At 40.8% G+C, this 16129-nt stretch overlaps 1 protein-coding gene and 1 long non-coding RNA gene across 34 annotated transcripts in view; both read right to left on the reverse strand.

Moving 5' to 3' along the window:
* The window catches only part of ATP2B2 (ATPase plasma membrane Ca2+ transporting 2), a 378523-nt gene that overhangs the window by 190535 nt on the left and 171859 nt on the right, over positions 1–16129 (reverse strand). The gene's annotated exons all lie outside the window — the stretch shown is intronic.
* Positions 7904–9817, reverse strand: LOC306807681. 2 transcript variants are annotated; one of them, XR_013775783.1, is made up of 3 exons: positions 9661–9817; positions 9119–9181; positions 7904–8160 (listed from the first exon to the last, which is right to left on the reverse strand). It is a non-coding gene; the product is annotated as an uncharacterized lncRNA (long non-coding RNA). The 2 variants fall into 2 exon arrangements; XR_013775784.1 differs by lacking the exon at positions 7904–8160 and adding an exon at positions 8746–8962.

Here is a 16129-nt window from a genome sequence, read left to right on the forward strand (position 1 = left end):
TCAGAGTTACATACCAAGCAACAGAGAGCCTGAAATTATAAAATCTAAAACCCAAGGTATCACCATCATCCAAACACGAGCAGGGCTGAGCAGGGAGCAGTGAGAGCCAGAGCAGACACTGACAGCAAACATCCTGCACAGAGCACACAGCCCAGCAGTGAGGCTGCAATCCCAGAGCAGCTGCAGCTCCTGGAAACTCTCAGCTCCTCCTGCAGCTCCCACAGGCACAGCAGCCACACAGCTCCCAAAACCCACAAGCTCAAAAAACCTCTCCCAAGAAACCTCAACAGCAGCTGCTGGCTGCCCAGGTATGCAGTTAAATCAACATGGAAAAGATCCTGCATCCTTTGACATCTGCTTTGCTTTGGGGATGAAGGGCCAGTTCTATTATAAGACAGAAATCCTGCTCTTTTTCATTAAAAAAAACAAAAAACAAAAAAAAAAAAAAAAAAAAAAAAAAAAAAAAAAAAAAACAGAATTAAAAATCTAAGGCAAGTTTTTAATGAATCATTCAGCAAAAGAGAATTTTCAGCTGGTTCTAGCACTGGTAATCACAGCCCCCAACACATGTCATTTCTAGGAAAGTGTGTTTCCCATGTTATCTGAGGGCTGCAATAGTTCTGTTTAAAATATTTATATTTAATTGCCCAGGGAGCCTAAGGCTGCTCAGCCTTTAGCAAGGGCAGCACAGCTGCAGTGTGGAAGTTTTGCCCTCAATTATCAGATCATGCAAAACCAGCACCTGACTTTATTAAGTAAATTAAGTATATTAAGCCACTTATACATGAAATATAGGTGTAAGTTGAAGTTTTAAATAAGTAAGTAAGTTTAAGTAAGTAAGAATGTATTTTAAGTGCTTTAAAGAGTAAATGTCTTAGATACCAGTGTAAGTAAAGGCCCTGATATGGACTTTTATATTTTATAGATTAAGGGTGACTGCTGGTTTCACTTTATGAAAGTCATGAAAATCATTCAATAAAAGTCATCACCATAAAAATTTCTCTCTTTTTTCCCCTCAGAGCACCAAGAGCTACAGAGATCCCAAAGAGCACTCTGCCTTCTGCTTCCCTGAATTCCTGGAGCAGGAATAAAAGCCTCTTGCATAACCCTCATCAGGGCAAAGCACTTTCTGAAATGAAATGGAACCTGCAGAATCCTCCTTTCAGATCACAAAAACACAAAGATTTTTCAGAAGATGATGCAGGAACAGACAATTTGCCCTTACCCCAGTGACCAAACCTCTGAGGTTATAAAAGCACAGTGACAGAGGCATGGCTTCCCAAATTGAAGAATGTTTCATGCAGAGCAAACAGGCATCCAGACACTGCTTCATCCCTGTGCCACTAATGCTGGAATCCCAGAATATTTCTCCAGAGCCACTTTGCAAAGCATTCCTTGTAAACAAGAAGTGAGCTGAGATCCAGGGAATGGGTTGGGGGATGATATTCTGCCCCAGTGACACATTAATGCAAATCAGGGGGAGGAGAGATGGATTTTCCTTCCTTGCCAGGGCCTTGTCTTGCACCCAACCATTCAGCTGGAAGATGGGAGCAGCTCAGCAGTTTGAAAATTGGAATTTTATTGGTCCAGGAGAACAGAAAGTGTAAATATAAATATATATAAACACAGAATTAAAACACTAGCCCTCCTAAGGATGGAACAGTGCAAAGAGAAGTCACTGCCCATTTCAGACTGACTCTGTCTGAAGATGAAAAATCACTTTAAAACCACCCCCAGTCCCTTCTGGCAGCAATTCCCACCCAGCTGGGGCTCAGGAACAAGCAGGGCGTGTAATAAACTTTCAGTAGTTGCATTCTGAAAAAATGAGTTCATTTTCACTTCACCAGGTGGAATTCAGAAATCCTCAAGGCAACCATTTGTTGTTGAGATTTGAGATTAATATGAAATCAATCATTCCATATTAAAAATTCAATATGTTAATAATAATGATGCAGTTTATTTTGCTTCTGTTTATCTCCCCAGATTAAATTTAATCCATGTTTGTATTCGTTGTCTGAGCATCTGAGCAAAAAAAAAAAAAAAAAAAAAAAAAAAAAAATCTAGAATTAGGAAAGAAAATGCTGACCACTGTGATTTGAAAATGTCAAAATAATCTGTTTCCAGTAGGAAGAGAAAAATGTTGATACTTACAAAGCATTAAAACATTACAGAAATACAAGCCAGAAATCATCAAAAAATGCCTTCACTTTTCATCCAGCATTTTATACTTTTGTGGGAATTATTTTTAGAACAGCTTAAGGAGTCACAAAATTGAAGTGCTACGTTTAGCTTGGACAACAGAAAGTCAGACTGAAAAGCAGAAGTTTCAAAATTATCAAGAATGCTTAAACATAAAGCATCTGTAAATATCTTAAACTTTATAAATAAGGTATCATAGGTGACTTTGATAAGGAAAACTTCTCCAAGCATCAGTGAACTGAACTAATGTTTTTTTCTATTTAATCTTATGCACAAAAAAGGACAAAAATAAGAAGTACTACAGAACAAGAAAATCTATTTCTAAATATATTTTTCTGTTTGAATCACCATCTCAACATGAGAAGCAGTTGAGGCTCATTCATCCAGGCCTGTATCACTTCCACAGTGACAAAATGACCAAAAACTCTCTTAGGATGACCCCAAAGAATCCTCTGCACAATTCCAAGGGTCAGGATGGATTTTGCTTCATGGAAGGAACGTTTTAGAGCAGAGAAACAGATTTAAAATGTGCTGAGATCTCATATTGTTATTCCAGGAGAGAAAAACTTCACTTTTCAAACTCTTAGGTTTGTCAGGGCAAAAATAATCTTCATTAAAACAACACAAAAAATACCCCAACACGACTTGAGATTTGGTTACCTTGGTCACAGAACAAATTTCTGGGTCTGATCATAGGATTCTCAATTTCTTGCTTGAGCTTTGGACCAGCAATTTGCTCCTGATTTAGAAGAAAAACAAACCCAAAGTGTTCCCTGCTTCACCCTCAGCAAAGTGGGAGAGTTAACACCTCAGCTTTGTGGCAGAGCTGAAATTCAAATATTCTCAGTTCACTCCTCAGTGACACATGCCAGTACCACAGGAGCTTTTTCCAACACCAAATTTGTGCCTACACTGCTTAAAAAACCAAAAAATTTCCATATTTGACCCTTCTTACTCTCTACTGCCAACAAGAAAAGAGACAGCAAAGGTGAAACTATCACTTCCCACTGTAGCATTAAAAAATAATAGATTTGACCGTCTGGAAGTTCTGGCTGAAAAAACTTTGGGTGCTCTTGCTGCATTATAAGCAATAAGCTTATATAAAATATAATAAAATAATAACTAATTATATAAGCTTAAATATATATACATAATTAATATATATAATTAGTTACATAAGCCACATTTTTGAGGAAAATAAAAGTTTTGAAAAACTATTAGTGTGGCAAATTATGCAAAGAAAGACTAAACAGCAAAGTCACCATTTGTACCCCTTCGATCACAGCCATGGGAAGATGGAAAATTTGGCTTCAAGTCACTATTTACTCCCATTTGGTTTTTGGTTAGACTCTGCCAGGAGCTGTAAAAACACTGCCTTAGCAGGCAGAAAAATTACACTTTGCTGGGGGTAAATTAAATAACATCCTGAACTTCACAAATTGTTTCCATTGCAAACTTCAAACCAGTGAAGATGCTCACTGGAATTTTTGGCAAGAACAGTTGCAGAGTTGTTCCAGAGACTGACTTCAAGTTCTCCTGTTCCAGTTTTAACAGTGATTTTTTTTATATGAATCTAAACAAATACTAGAAATTCAGATCCCCAAGTCATCCTCTGTGGGAAGAGTAGTTTCACTTTTCCAAACCACTTGGATTCCAAGGCTGTGGGGGAGTGGGGGCCTGCTTGGTTTGGGGTTTGTTTCAGAACTGGCACAAGATTCTCCTTAAACAACAAAATAGTTGTAAAAGGAATTTCAGTGGCCCATTTAAAATGTTGAAATGTTGACAGCCAGCTACTCCTGAGTTACTCACTGCAGGAAAAGTATTCCTGGTCTTTACTGCATCCCTCACCTGCATCATGAACAGGTCACAGCATTGTAACCACATGGCCACTTAACTTTTAGAAATAAGATAATAATTCAGATTACAGAATCAATTTATTCCTGAAAACCGATGAGAAACAAGTTGACAATATTTATTTGATAAATAGACAGCCCAGGAAGTGCTACTGCCTTTGAATACTCCTGCATTTCCAATTTAGTTACTGCTGGTCCTTACCTTGAGAGCACAGTCCTTCAGAGCTCCTCACCAAACTGGGATGGTCCAAATTCACTTTTCCAGAGTTACTCCTGAATAACAGCAATGATCTGAATTTGCTTCATAATAAAAATTCCTGATTCACTCTAAGCTCCAAGTTTTCTGAGAACAGTTATTTCCATTAAAATTCATTCTTGGCATTAAATAATGAATTTATTTCATTTCATTTTTGCATTTATTTGATCTGGTTTAAAATATTTCCCTGCTATTTCTCTTTCCTGCTTGCTTCTGCCCATCCTCTTGATGAAGATCTGCAAACACACCAGGCACAAGCATCTTACTGCAAAAACATCAAGTTCTTGGATGCTGTTGGAGTAGGACAAACATGATAGGTTTTGTCTCTTCCTAAACACTATAGGTACCAGGCCAGTTCTGCTTCTGTGTTTTCCAGTGCTTGACTGGCCTTTCTCAGACTTTCAGAGACTGTTGCCCATCACATTGTGAGTGCAGGAATGGAAATTGTCCATCACATTGTGAGTGCGGGAACTGAAATTTCCCTGCTGCTCTGGAGGGAAATGGTGCACATGCTGCAGCAGAAAGCTGTCCCTGCTGTCCAGAGCTCCTGCCAGGGTGACAGGGCAGCTCCTGCAGTGAGTCAGGATGAGCTGACAGATTTCCAGGTGTCACCTGGGCCGTGTCCCTGCCTGCAGAGTGACCCTGGGGCTGACCTCGGTGGCACCCAGGAGTTGCAATCAGCTATTTAAAGCTCATTACAATATCAATGGCAAGCTCAAAGTTGCTGCCAAGTCCACTTAATCCACAGTGCTGCAAACACACCTTCCAAACCCACTGAGTGTTTATCGCCATCCTACTTAAGCCAAGCTGGCTGTTTTTTCCTCTCCTCTGAGGAATCTTTGCAGTTATTGCTCAGTTAACTTGAAAACTGTTCAGCTGCTCAACAGCACAGCACCTCTTCATTTCCCCCTCTTTAACAGTCCCTTCACTCCCCACATCAGTAGGAATTCCCAATAAACACTGCTGTAATCTGTTTACTACATCCTGTTTATCCAGTTTAGGCTGTACTAAGCATCCCTAGCAGCTTAGACCTTCTTTATGCAACAGGGCCCTGCACACAGACCCAGAGTTGCTCCTCCAAAACCTGCATCCGTTTGCAGCTCCACTTTAGGAAACTGATTTAGAAATTCCTATATGCAGGGACTCACCTTCCAGATATTCAGTGTTGAGAGAGTTTTTGCAGGAAGAAATATAAAACATAGATTTTATAGCTATTTCTGTAACTTAAGCATAGTATTGATCTCTGATCCTCCTTTGAAAGGACCTTGCTAATATGAAGGCACAATAATAGATCTTGTCTCTGGCTGGAAAAGCCATTCAGGCTCTGTTGTTTATTATCCCAGGGAAATTGTAGCCACAGACCCCTCAAGGAATTGTAGCTCCTACTCAGAGAGGTCGATTTACTGAAATAGCAAGCAAATAGATTCACTAAACCTCTCTCACACAGCTTTGCGGTGCTTTACAACACCCACATGGGGGTCATTGATGGGTGACAAACCACCCTGACCACTTGCCTTGTTTTGCAATCCAGGCTGTGCCCAGCAATGTGGATTCTGTCCCCATCTGCTGACCCGGGTGGGGCAGTGCCCCTGATCTCCTGGCACATATTATCTGCTAATGGGCCATCTTTAAACCAGCTGGGCAATCATCTTTATCTTTCCACAGCCCATCCTCCCTCCAGGAGATATCTCCTGTTCATGGCCATTGAGTCCCAGGGCATGGCTGATAAAATTCCATCATCCCACTGGGAGATGCTCCAGCCAGGGGAGCAGCCAAGCCTTTCCTACCCAGAGAAAAACTGAGATTTTGGACACCAAGGGACCTTCTTTCCACTGGATTCCAGAGGAAAGCCAGACCTTTCCACATCATCCCTGGAGCTTCAGAGGAAACTGCACCTTCTCCAGGAGCAGTGCTCCAGCTGAACCACATCTGCCCCTGCAGGAGGATGCAGCCACCATTGAATGGGACTGTGCCACCACCCTGACTGACTGACGGGTGTCAGCTTGGATTCTGACAAACCAACCAACTAAAATTAAAATATATATATTTTGGAAAAATTGAAGTTGAAATCATGGCCAAACCCAGACTGTTACAGTTAGAAGCTAAAAGAAGTAAAGCACAAGTGTTTAACCACCTACTTAAACCTGGCATTATACATCCATAGGTACCACAGTACAAAGTTATGCCATGGCTGCTGCTCCTCCACCAGGAAATCCTCACTTGAGCAATCTTGAGAAATCATTTAAGGAGATAACAGAAACCTCTCTGGAGAAACAGATCTGAAGGCTGAAACCTGTACCAACCCTCATACATTACAGCAGCCTTTGCAGAAACATCCCACCAATGAGCCTGCAAAGGCAGCAGAGGGTGTTCAGGAGGGAAAGGTCAGTAATTCCAAATCCAATCACACTGATCTGGCAAACAATTCTGTTGCTGAATGCTTTAAAAATATTGGTCTCGGAACAGCTGCAATCCAACAGCTTTGAATGGGCACACAGGTCACAGCTTTATTTTTTTTTTCACTATCTCTCCTGCTGCCACTCTGACCTTTGTTTGCAATCAGAAAAGGACAGAATTTAAATCAGAAAAGGACAGAACTTAAACCCAGTTTGGTGGCAGCCCAATAAAATCCAATCTCTTTAGTCCCTCTTCCACATAAAATCTGCATGGAGTTCATTGTGTATTTTTAGTCTCTTTAATAAAATATCAGACAACAGATCCTAGAAGTTTTAAAATGTTAATATTAATTCCATTACCACCAGGCAATCTGGGCTGAAATTTGGAAGTAGCAATGTCTGACTTGAGGGAGAAGCTCAGAAAAGAAGCTGGGAAGGGAATTTAGCGAGCTAGACAGAAAAATAATACATCACATTGTCAGGAGTTAGCTGAAACCTTTCAAGCACACACCACAAAATGGAACAGTGGAGAAAGGGCACAAATGGAAGAACATTCCCAAGGAAATCAATAGGCAGGAGCAGCACATCCATTTCCCCCCTGTGCTGACTTTAGCTCTGCTGTTGCACAAGACATCAGGAAGAGCCTGTTTCCCCAGCCAGGCTTCTCACACAGAGCTGGGCAGTTTCCAAAGGCTCCTTCCCCCCTCACTGCACAAATGATGGCAGGACCACAAAGATTTGGGATCAGGCAGGCCAAAAGCAAACTGACAAATGGGAATGGGTTTTGTTCTTGGGACAAGGTCCTTGAAGTGACAAGTTTCGCAAAGCCTGAAGCAAAGGTGGGATAATTTGAAGTCTGCACCAGAGTTGTTGGAAGAGGCAGGAATCAAAGGATGAGACAGCAAGGTGGAGAGGGAGCAGCTGTGTCTGCAGTGCTGATCCCACAAGAATCCCTTTATTCCACATGTTGGGGGTGGAATTTTGGCTCCTCACACCCATCCACCTTGTGCTGCTGTCCATTTCTGCTCTGAGTGAGCTGATGAGCAGCTTTCTGTCAGTTCTGCACACCAGCCTGGGATCACTGCTCAGAAGGGGCTGCAGGAGCTGAGCCGACAGGGTTTGCCCCTGTCCCTCCTGGTGTCCTTTTTCCCTGGAATTGCTGCCTGTGGGACACACTGGTGCAGACAGCAAGCTGTGCTGGCACAAGGATGGGGCATTTTCCTGCTGAACAGGGCTGCAGCCTCTCATTTGCAGTCAGGGGAGATGCTCAATGCACAGAAAATCAGAGCCCTCAGTTCAAACCACGCTGCCCTTCCCCTGACCTTACAGTGAGCACAGCTGCACCAGGCTGGTCCAAGGGCAGGCACCTCATGGCAAGCTCTTCCATCAGCAGTTTTGTGAGTTAATCACACAGTTACCAGCCCTTAAAGGCCTATTTTCAGTGCTTTAGCTCCACCTATTCATTAAAAGTGTTTTGAGAAGCAAATACCCCACAGCAGAAAGGTGTGTGAAGAGTACTACAGCTCTGTACCAATGCAGATGGTCCTGGAGATAATTTACCCCTCAAAACAATTCCCCCAAAGTGCCACTGTTAACAAGCTTAATTACCAACCTTATTATTCTTTAGGCTTTTCTTTCCCACTTGCAGACAGGATATTTTCTACCTAAAACAGAGAGTTTATGCTTACAGGACTGTTCTTCCAGTTGGACCAATAGTGAAGTTATAATTTGTCACTCAAATCCAAGAAAAACATTTCAAACCTTTAGGTCAGGCAGAGGAGAAGAGGACTACACCTCACTCACAGTTTATTGCTGGTGTATTTGCTATTTTAGACAGAGAAAACTGAGTACATTTTTCTGTACTAGTTCAGCAGTGAACTCTCCACAGGTGCACAGAAAAGGATAAAATACTCCTGTGACTACACTGAGACTTAAATTAAACATTTTACAATGGCAGCTGCACCCTGATTTCAGAGCTCAACTTCCACTGAGTGAAAGATTGCTACAGGCAAAACCTTTAAAAGGCAATTGTTGGCAGAAAACATCATATAAGGACTGTATTGAATATTAAGTGAGGCTCTCTAAGCACAAACCCTTTTGATTTTCCATGCTGCTGTTTTACAAGCTCACCCTTGACTTGCTGTAAGCACAGGTCTGAGCAGCACTGCACCATGCTCAAGTACAGCAGCTCTTAAGCTCCTTCTGTCACTTACTCAAACCAAGTGCATCCACTGAAGTGACTCCCAGTTAGATCTCCCCTGTGTATCAACAAACACAGAGTACATTCAGTACAAAATAGGAGGTACAGGCAAATGTTGCAGTCAGTTATCTCTCTGAATGCTCAAGGTTAATGAAATCAAGCAGACATTTACAGAAATCATATCATTCAGGGGCTTTAGGAACTTATTACTCACAGTTGTAATCCATTTTCCTAATCCAGTGATTGGTATTGAGCAATAAAACATTCTGGTCATCTGCTGCAAAAATGTTTCCTAAGTGATTATTTTATTCTCTGATACTATAATAACTGAAGTAATGCACAGTCAAATTAAATTATTTGGGGCCTAGCATAACTAGCATCATTTGGGATGTTTTAACCAGTGAGCTCTGATATCCATGGTATGAGGATGGATCTGAAAGCACTGTGCACTCCTGCATTTACCCTGCCAAGTACAGACTGTCTGTGAGAATTCCAGGGGATTTCCTGCAACACAGTGCTGACATTTCAGCCTAGAAGATGCTTGGGTTTTATTATTGATACACTGGCAAAATTAGAGGTTGTGCTCACAAAGCAAGTTTCCTTCTCCACCCATTGATCTGAAGCCTTTTCCTTGCAGTCCAACCTGCTCTCCCCAGGACAGGAGAATTTTCTGACTCTGCCCATCCCCTCTTCCCCTGACTAATCCCAAAATTGTTTTCATGTTACAACCAAGTTCATGGAGGGGAGGGAACTCACAAGTATTCAGGTCTGACAACTGTCCTGAGTATTTGAATCCCTCTCAGGGTCTGATGGAAAGGAACACAAGTCATTACACAGATACTGATGGAGAAGTATCTCAGAGGTTCTTCCAAGCAATTTCAGAAGCTGCTTTCCTTGTGAAACTGCTTGTTTGGCCACATGTTCATGTGAAATAACAGCCTTGCCAAACCAGCACACTGAGAATAAACCACAGATAAAAACACAAAAGAAACAGAACTCCTATTGAAATGTTCTGAATGCTTCTCTCATGAGTTGAAAGACAATGATGGGATTGGTAATAGGCAAAAACTGGATGTAGCTTCAGCAAGTTAATTTAAGCCAAACAGCTCCTTCAGCTTTGGTTTCAATGGACAAGACTCTGCTTAGCTGCAATTTGGAGCACTCTGTTATCTTGTTTAGATTTTCCAGACTGGTTTACCCATCCCTAATAAATCATATATTTGTCTAATTAGCTTTCAACCCTTCACTGAGAATACACCTGATATGAGGCAATGAAAAATCTACAATATCAGAATCCCAACCAAACCCTCTGCATCACCTGCTCCTTCCCCCACCAACTTCCATGATATTCAGAAGCACCAACTGTTTTCAGCTCATGCTCAAAAGGAATAAATAAAATTTAAAGGAAAAAAAAAATCACTGCTCATCAAGACTAAACAAGGGAAGAAAATTGCTGAGCAGCAGCTGTCACCAAGTAAGAACTGAGAGAAGAAACCACCAAGACTTTTTAAAGTCTCCTTCTTAAAGAAAACCCCTTTTCTCCCAAAGCTATTTTTTCAGCCTTTTAAACTCCAAATAACTGCATGACAATTCATCACTGTATTTTCATCTACCAGTCCTTCCCTGGAGAGTCTGCCAAAGGTTTGCATCACAAAAATCTTTGCAAGCTGCCCAAGCACAGCCCTGCTGCATCCAGTGGAGACACAAAACTGCTGCAGGTGTGGACACAGCACCTGGCCCTGCACTTCTCCTCCCCAGTCCAAAATAAGCTCAGGTAGCAGCACTGAAGCCAATTTGGGGCAAATTCTGCTGTTTACAACCTCATTCCTGTCTATAAAAAAACCAACACACCAATGGTGCCTGGTGGATTTACACCACTTTGCTAAAAAAGCTTTTGATTATTACTTAATTCTATTTTAGCTGCTCAATGTTTAAATCAACTTCCAATAAAACACTCAGAACCCAAGGCTGGTCAGGTAATTCAGAAAGCATTCCTTTCAAAACCCCAAAGCTTTTATACATATTTGTAATTATAAATACACACACAGAGTCAATAAATGTTTGGGGATGTTGAGAGTGCAAAACTCAGTGCTCAAAGTTGGTCAAGCAGAGTTATTCAATATTCTTATGTAAATTATATGTGCTCAAACCATGATAAGGTATTGTCTGCACTTGTCCATGCATCTCATTTTCAAAGATATCTGCTCACATAAGTTCTTTAAAAAAATTAAAATTAGCTTTATAAAATTCCCAGTTCTGTCTCTGACATACATTCTGGGTTTTCCCTTTTCTCTGTCCATACAAAACTTGGATTAGTTTGGATTTTGACAACTACCCCATATTTTAAAAGTCAATTTGTAGTTAAATCTTCTTAACCAAGAGAAAGAGACTTTTTGGAAAGGAAAATAAAGAGAAAAGTAAAACATGAGATGAAAAATGTGGCACTGGAAGAATGTGTATTAGCACTTTCCTTGAGCTCCTAAGAACTGTCTGAGTTAAATGAAGCAGAACATAAATAAAATCAAGGTCAAAGAACACAAAAAAGATTAATCTGGTACCTCTGTAATAAACTATATTCTCAAAGGCTCTAGTCTGAATTTGCATGAAATTAAATGTCTCATCTGGAGAATGGTCCAATAGTCCATCATTATTTGCCTAGTAGGTTTTCACAGGTTTTTTTCCACGCAGAAATACATGTGCTAGTGATATTCCTTTGTCCAGAAAATACCGTTGAAAATACATAACTTTAAAAAGGTATCTGATAGCCAGCTCATGTATGTTTTAAAATTAATTAGAATATTTTTTTGTCTTTACTGGAAATATCCAAACATTCAGAACAGGGTAAAAGCCAAGAGCAGACACATGAAAATGCTTGGATGGGTTTCAATCTCTGTGTGGAGCTTTGGAAGATCTTCACATGCAGAGAAGTGATACCTCTAAGAACACATCCAAATTATTTCTCACAGTTCCACTTAACCAAAAAAATAAAGTTTCAATCAACTGCTTGAAGGGAAAAGTGAGCATAAGGAGTCCTTCAGCAGGTGAAACAAAGTGTTCCTCAGAACAGAAACTCCTAAAATTCCCAGTGCATCTCAGGATGGAGGCTCCAGTTATTTCCTAGGCACAAACACTCCATTCCCTCTCTCAGTGCCCAAAATCTGCTGGCTGTGTTTGACCCCATCTCTGCTGGGTTCCAGCCCCTTCCTAATTCCTGATTCACAGGCAGGATTTATTTAATATACATTTAATACACATTTAATTATTTATTTAATGTACATACTGCACGTGTCACAGACACCAAACTTCTCAAAATCAGCAGAGAGGGGCTGGTAACAACATTCAAACAGGCCCAACCACTCAAACCTTTAATCATTATACGGAAAAGCTGCACTGAAAGGCAGTGAAGTCCATGGACAGTGAAAGACATGACAAGAGCTTTTTAGGCAGCACATGAAATGAACTCCAGCTGTGCTGGTTCTCTTTAATTTAGAGATAAATCTAAAATACAGAGTTATTCACCCCTCTCTCCATCATCCAGTTTCTTTAATGTGATTTTTTTTTTATGCATAACCTGCAAATCTGTCACTCAGAATTATTTTGGCTACTTCTGTCAAGATGCACTGAAGACATCTATGTCCAATGCCTCATCTTGTGTAGCTGCACTACAAAGATAATTGAGATTGAATAAGAAAAAATTAGGCTAAAACTCTGGAAAACAGATATGATTGAAAAAAAAAACATGGCATAACAAACAGTTAGTAAATATGAAAATAAAGGGTGAAATTCTTTAGACAGAACTAATTAAAAAATCATATAAAAATAAGCAATTCTAATAAATTCAAGTTTGGGAGGTTTTTTTCTTTAACCTCTGATTAATTTACTGGTCATGACCCTAATTACCATGTAGGACCCTGCCAAGTGCTGTCAATGATATCTGTTCCTTTGTAGCATATATTACTGCTCAAAACCTGAGAGAGAGATCCCAGGATGAATGAAGGTTTTGGGGAGGCCACAGGGTTAATGGGATCTCTTCAGAAAAACATTCTGACTCAGCTTATCATTAGGATTTCCACTTTTACTCAGCTTTGGGAACATTTTCTCCAGAACAGGATGGAACTGTTTAGGTTGGAAAAGCCCTTGGAGAGCAGTGAATCCAAGAGTTGTCCCCACCTAACCATGTCCCCAAGTGCCACACCTGGATGCTGTTTGAAAATGATCAGGAGTAGTGACTCCCCCATTTCCTTGGGCAGCTGTCCCAATGCTTGACCAATTTTTTAGTGATTTTTTTTTTTCAATTCCCCAATCTAAACCTCCCCTGGCCCAGCCTCTCACCCCCAGCCTGGAGCTGCAGAGATTGGTGTGACCCCAGTGCAGGACCCCACACTTGCCCTTGCTGTCCCCATCCCCCTGCAGAGCTCCTGCCTCCAGCAACCTCTCATCCTCCTGGGCAGCACAGGGAGACTCACACAGTGCCAATATTTCAGTATTTCCCTCCAGAACAATCTGCTGGCAGCTCAGTCACATCAGGAGTTACACAGCTCCAGCATTCCCCATGGCACAGCCCCAGTCTGACACTAATCCTGGCATTCCCTTCTGCTGGGTTTACCCACCTGATCCCAGTAAAGGCACCAGGAAACCCCCCCCCAGCACCACACTCACCAGTGGCTCTGTCAGAATTCCTGCAGGAACCTCACCAAGCCCCAAAAACACAATTAAAAATATTTTTTTGCACAACTCTGGCAAACCTTTCTACAGCATCATACCAGGCCACTTCCCCTTGGTTAGAAACATTTGCTTAAATGAGGTAATTTTGAGTTCCAAGTACATTACCTTGTGTCAGGGAATGATTCATGCACACAGATTTTAAATAAAATAATTAACATTTTGTGCATAGGATAGTATTTAATGCTCTAGACCAAGATGTCAGTCTGAATCCTGGGCAGCAGCACACTTTCCATGCCTTAATTATTCAAATATCAAATCCTTGTCATGCTGTAAAAAACAGCTGTTTCAGAAGAATAATTTTTAAATTATAAATCTATTGATTATGTGTAGTGGTGATTAAACCATTAAAGGTCAGATTATATTTTGCCTATTAAAAATAAGGGGATTTATCAGCCTTTTTTATTTGTAAGCAATGTGTAGAAGGTCTGAATATGCAAAAATCTGTTCTTGCAGCTAACAGGCAGTTGATGGACAGGATCTAATCATGTCCAGAACACAGGTATGATGATAAAAACTAGAATGCATCCAGGAGTTTGGTGGCAAAGGAACAATTACAGTCCACAGAAGAGTCAAAATATTGTTTTGACAATTTATATTTCATTATGGTCTCACATTTCTCTCTCTCTGCAGGCAGAGGCATTACCAAAAATTACCAAACTTATGCCAAATATTTGCTTTGAAAGAATTGTCAAAATCTAGTAAGGGCTGTTTGCAAAAAATCCTTTCCATTTAATGTTCTTTACACATTTCCCATGCAGCTGTCCCCTTCCACACAGCCTGAGGGGCACAGGCCTGTCACCAGCACATAATTTGGGGACAAGCACTTGATTATTTGTGATATTTCCAAGATGCAGGACTGCCAGAATATTTCACTTGCAAAATGTCTTCGTGCAGCTCTTGCACCACTCCGTGCTGCATTCCCCCAATGAAATTATCCCTCCTCTCATCTCACTATCCCTGCAAACCTACTCAAGGACATCCTGAAAATGTGGAGCAGCAGTGCTCACACCATCCTCAGGAACCTTCCTGTACATTTCATTAGGGAAGTTGCAATTTACTTGGATTTCAGCTGGACCTGCTTGCATTTAGAAGCACCAGGAGCATTTTTATCATATGCTGTGTGACAAAACTCCCAGCCAGGAGCTCTCATTTGTGATAGGAGATGGAACAAACAGCAGCAGCCTGCATTTCCTCACCTTCTCCCTGGCTGCTTTGCTCCCTGGCACCACCATGGGCTGTGCCATCAGCTGGGGGAATGTTTCAGAGAAAAATGAACAAGCCAGGAAAAGGATATAAACACTTTTATGCAGCTTTGCCCTTGAAAGAGAAATAAGAAGAACAGCTGCTCAAGAAAACAAGGGGTGAGACTTGGGGTGAAGTTGATAGGTGAATGCCAAGGAACTCTGAAGCCAATGAAAAAGAAAATCTGCATGTTTGCCTTGTGCAAAGAAGGCTCCTAGCAATGATGAGTTGTGTGATCATGTGTAGGGATAGAGAAATTGTTTATAGAGAATAAATAAAGTGGAATTTGCTTGATTCATATTGAACTGTGCAGTGTCTAGCTCTTTATCTTCTCCATCAGGAGATGTCAAACCCAGCCCTGCATGGCCACCTGCCACCAAAAACCCCTCTGGGCATTGCCTCCTGCCCCTGCACCTTCCCCAAATACTCCTGAATCTGCAGTGCTCCCAAAGCTCTACTCCATCATTGCTGCACACAGCAAATGCTCACTCCAACCCTGGGAAAAGCAATGTTCAACTATTCCCAGAAAAAATAAAAGTGTGGTGTGAAAAGCAGGATTTTTACACAAACTATCCATTTTAGTGATTTTGTTACGAAAATAAATCTTACCTGTAAGGTTTTTTCCCAACCATTATATAAAAACTTAATAAATAAATGGGTCAATATTAAAACCAGAAAAAAAAAAGATGCAGATTTATTTCACTTCTCTTGTTTTGTCCTATGTTCAAAATATAAGACCAAGTTCTTGGTAATTTTACATACTGTCTACTTAGAAATGAAGCATTTTTGAAAAGCTCTGTTAACCATTTTCAGCCCCTGAAGTCACTGGACAGGTCAGTTCTGCAAACTGCACACAGTGATTTAATGAACATGCAGAAAGAACTGCCTTGAAGCCTATTTCTGGAAAAATGGCTTTTGATTGTGGTTTTTAGACTGAACACAGGGTGGACTGAAATTATATTTCAGCTTTGTGAACATCACATGAACCATTTAACAAGAACTCTTCAACCTTATTACCACTTTTTTTTTTTTTTTAAGACTCTTCTTGTTTAATAAGATGATTGATAAAGAGCATTTCCAATGGCACAATGACATAATTGGGGGGGTTGAAATGCTCCCAGTTCTAAGAATTATTTCTGTAAAACAGCCCTTCCATCCATGAGCAGGAATTTGCTCACAATCCAGACCAGCTGGGCAATGCTTGCAGCACCACAGTTTCTGCATCAATTATCCCTGGGGAAATATATAGATTTCTAAT

Source organism: Erithacus rubecula (assembly GCF_903797595.1).
Source record: "Erithacus rubecula genome assembly, chromosome: 13".
Lineage (NCBI taxonomy): Eukaryota > Metazoa > Chordata > Aves > Passeriformes > Muscicapidae > Erithacus > Erithacus rubecula.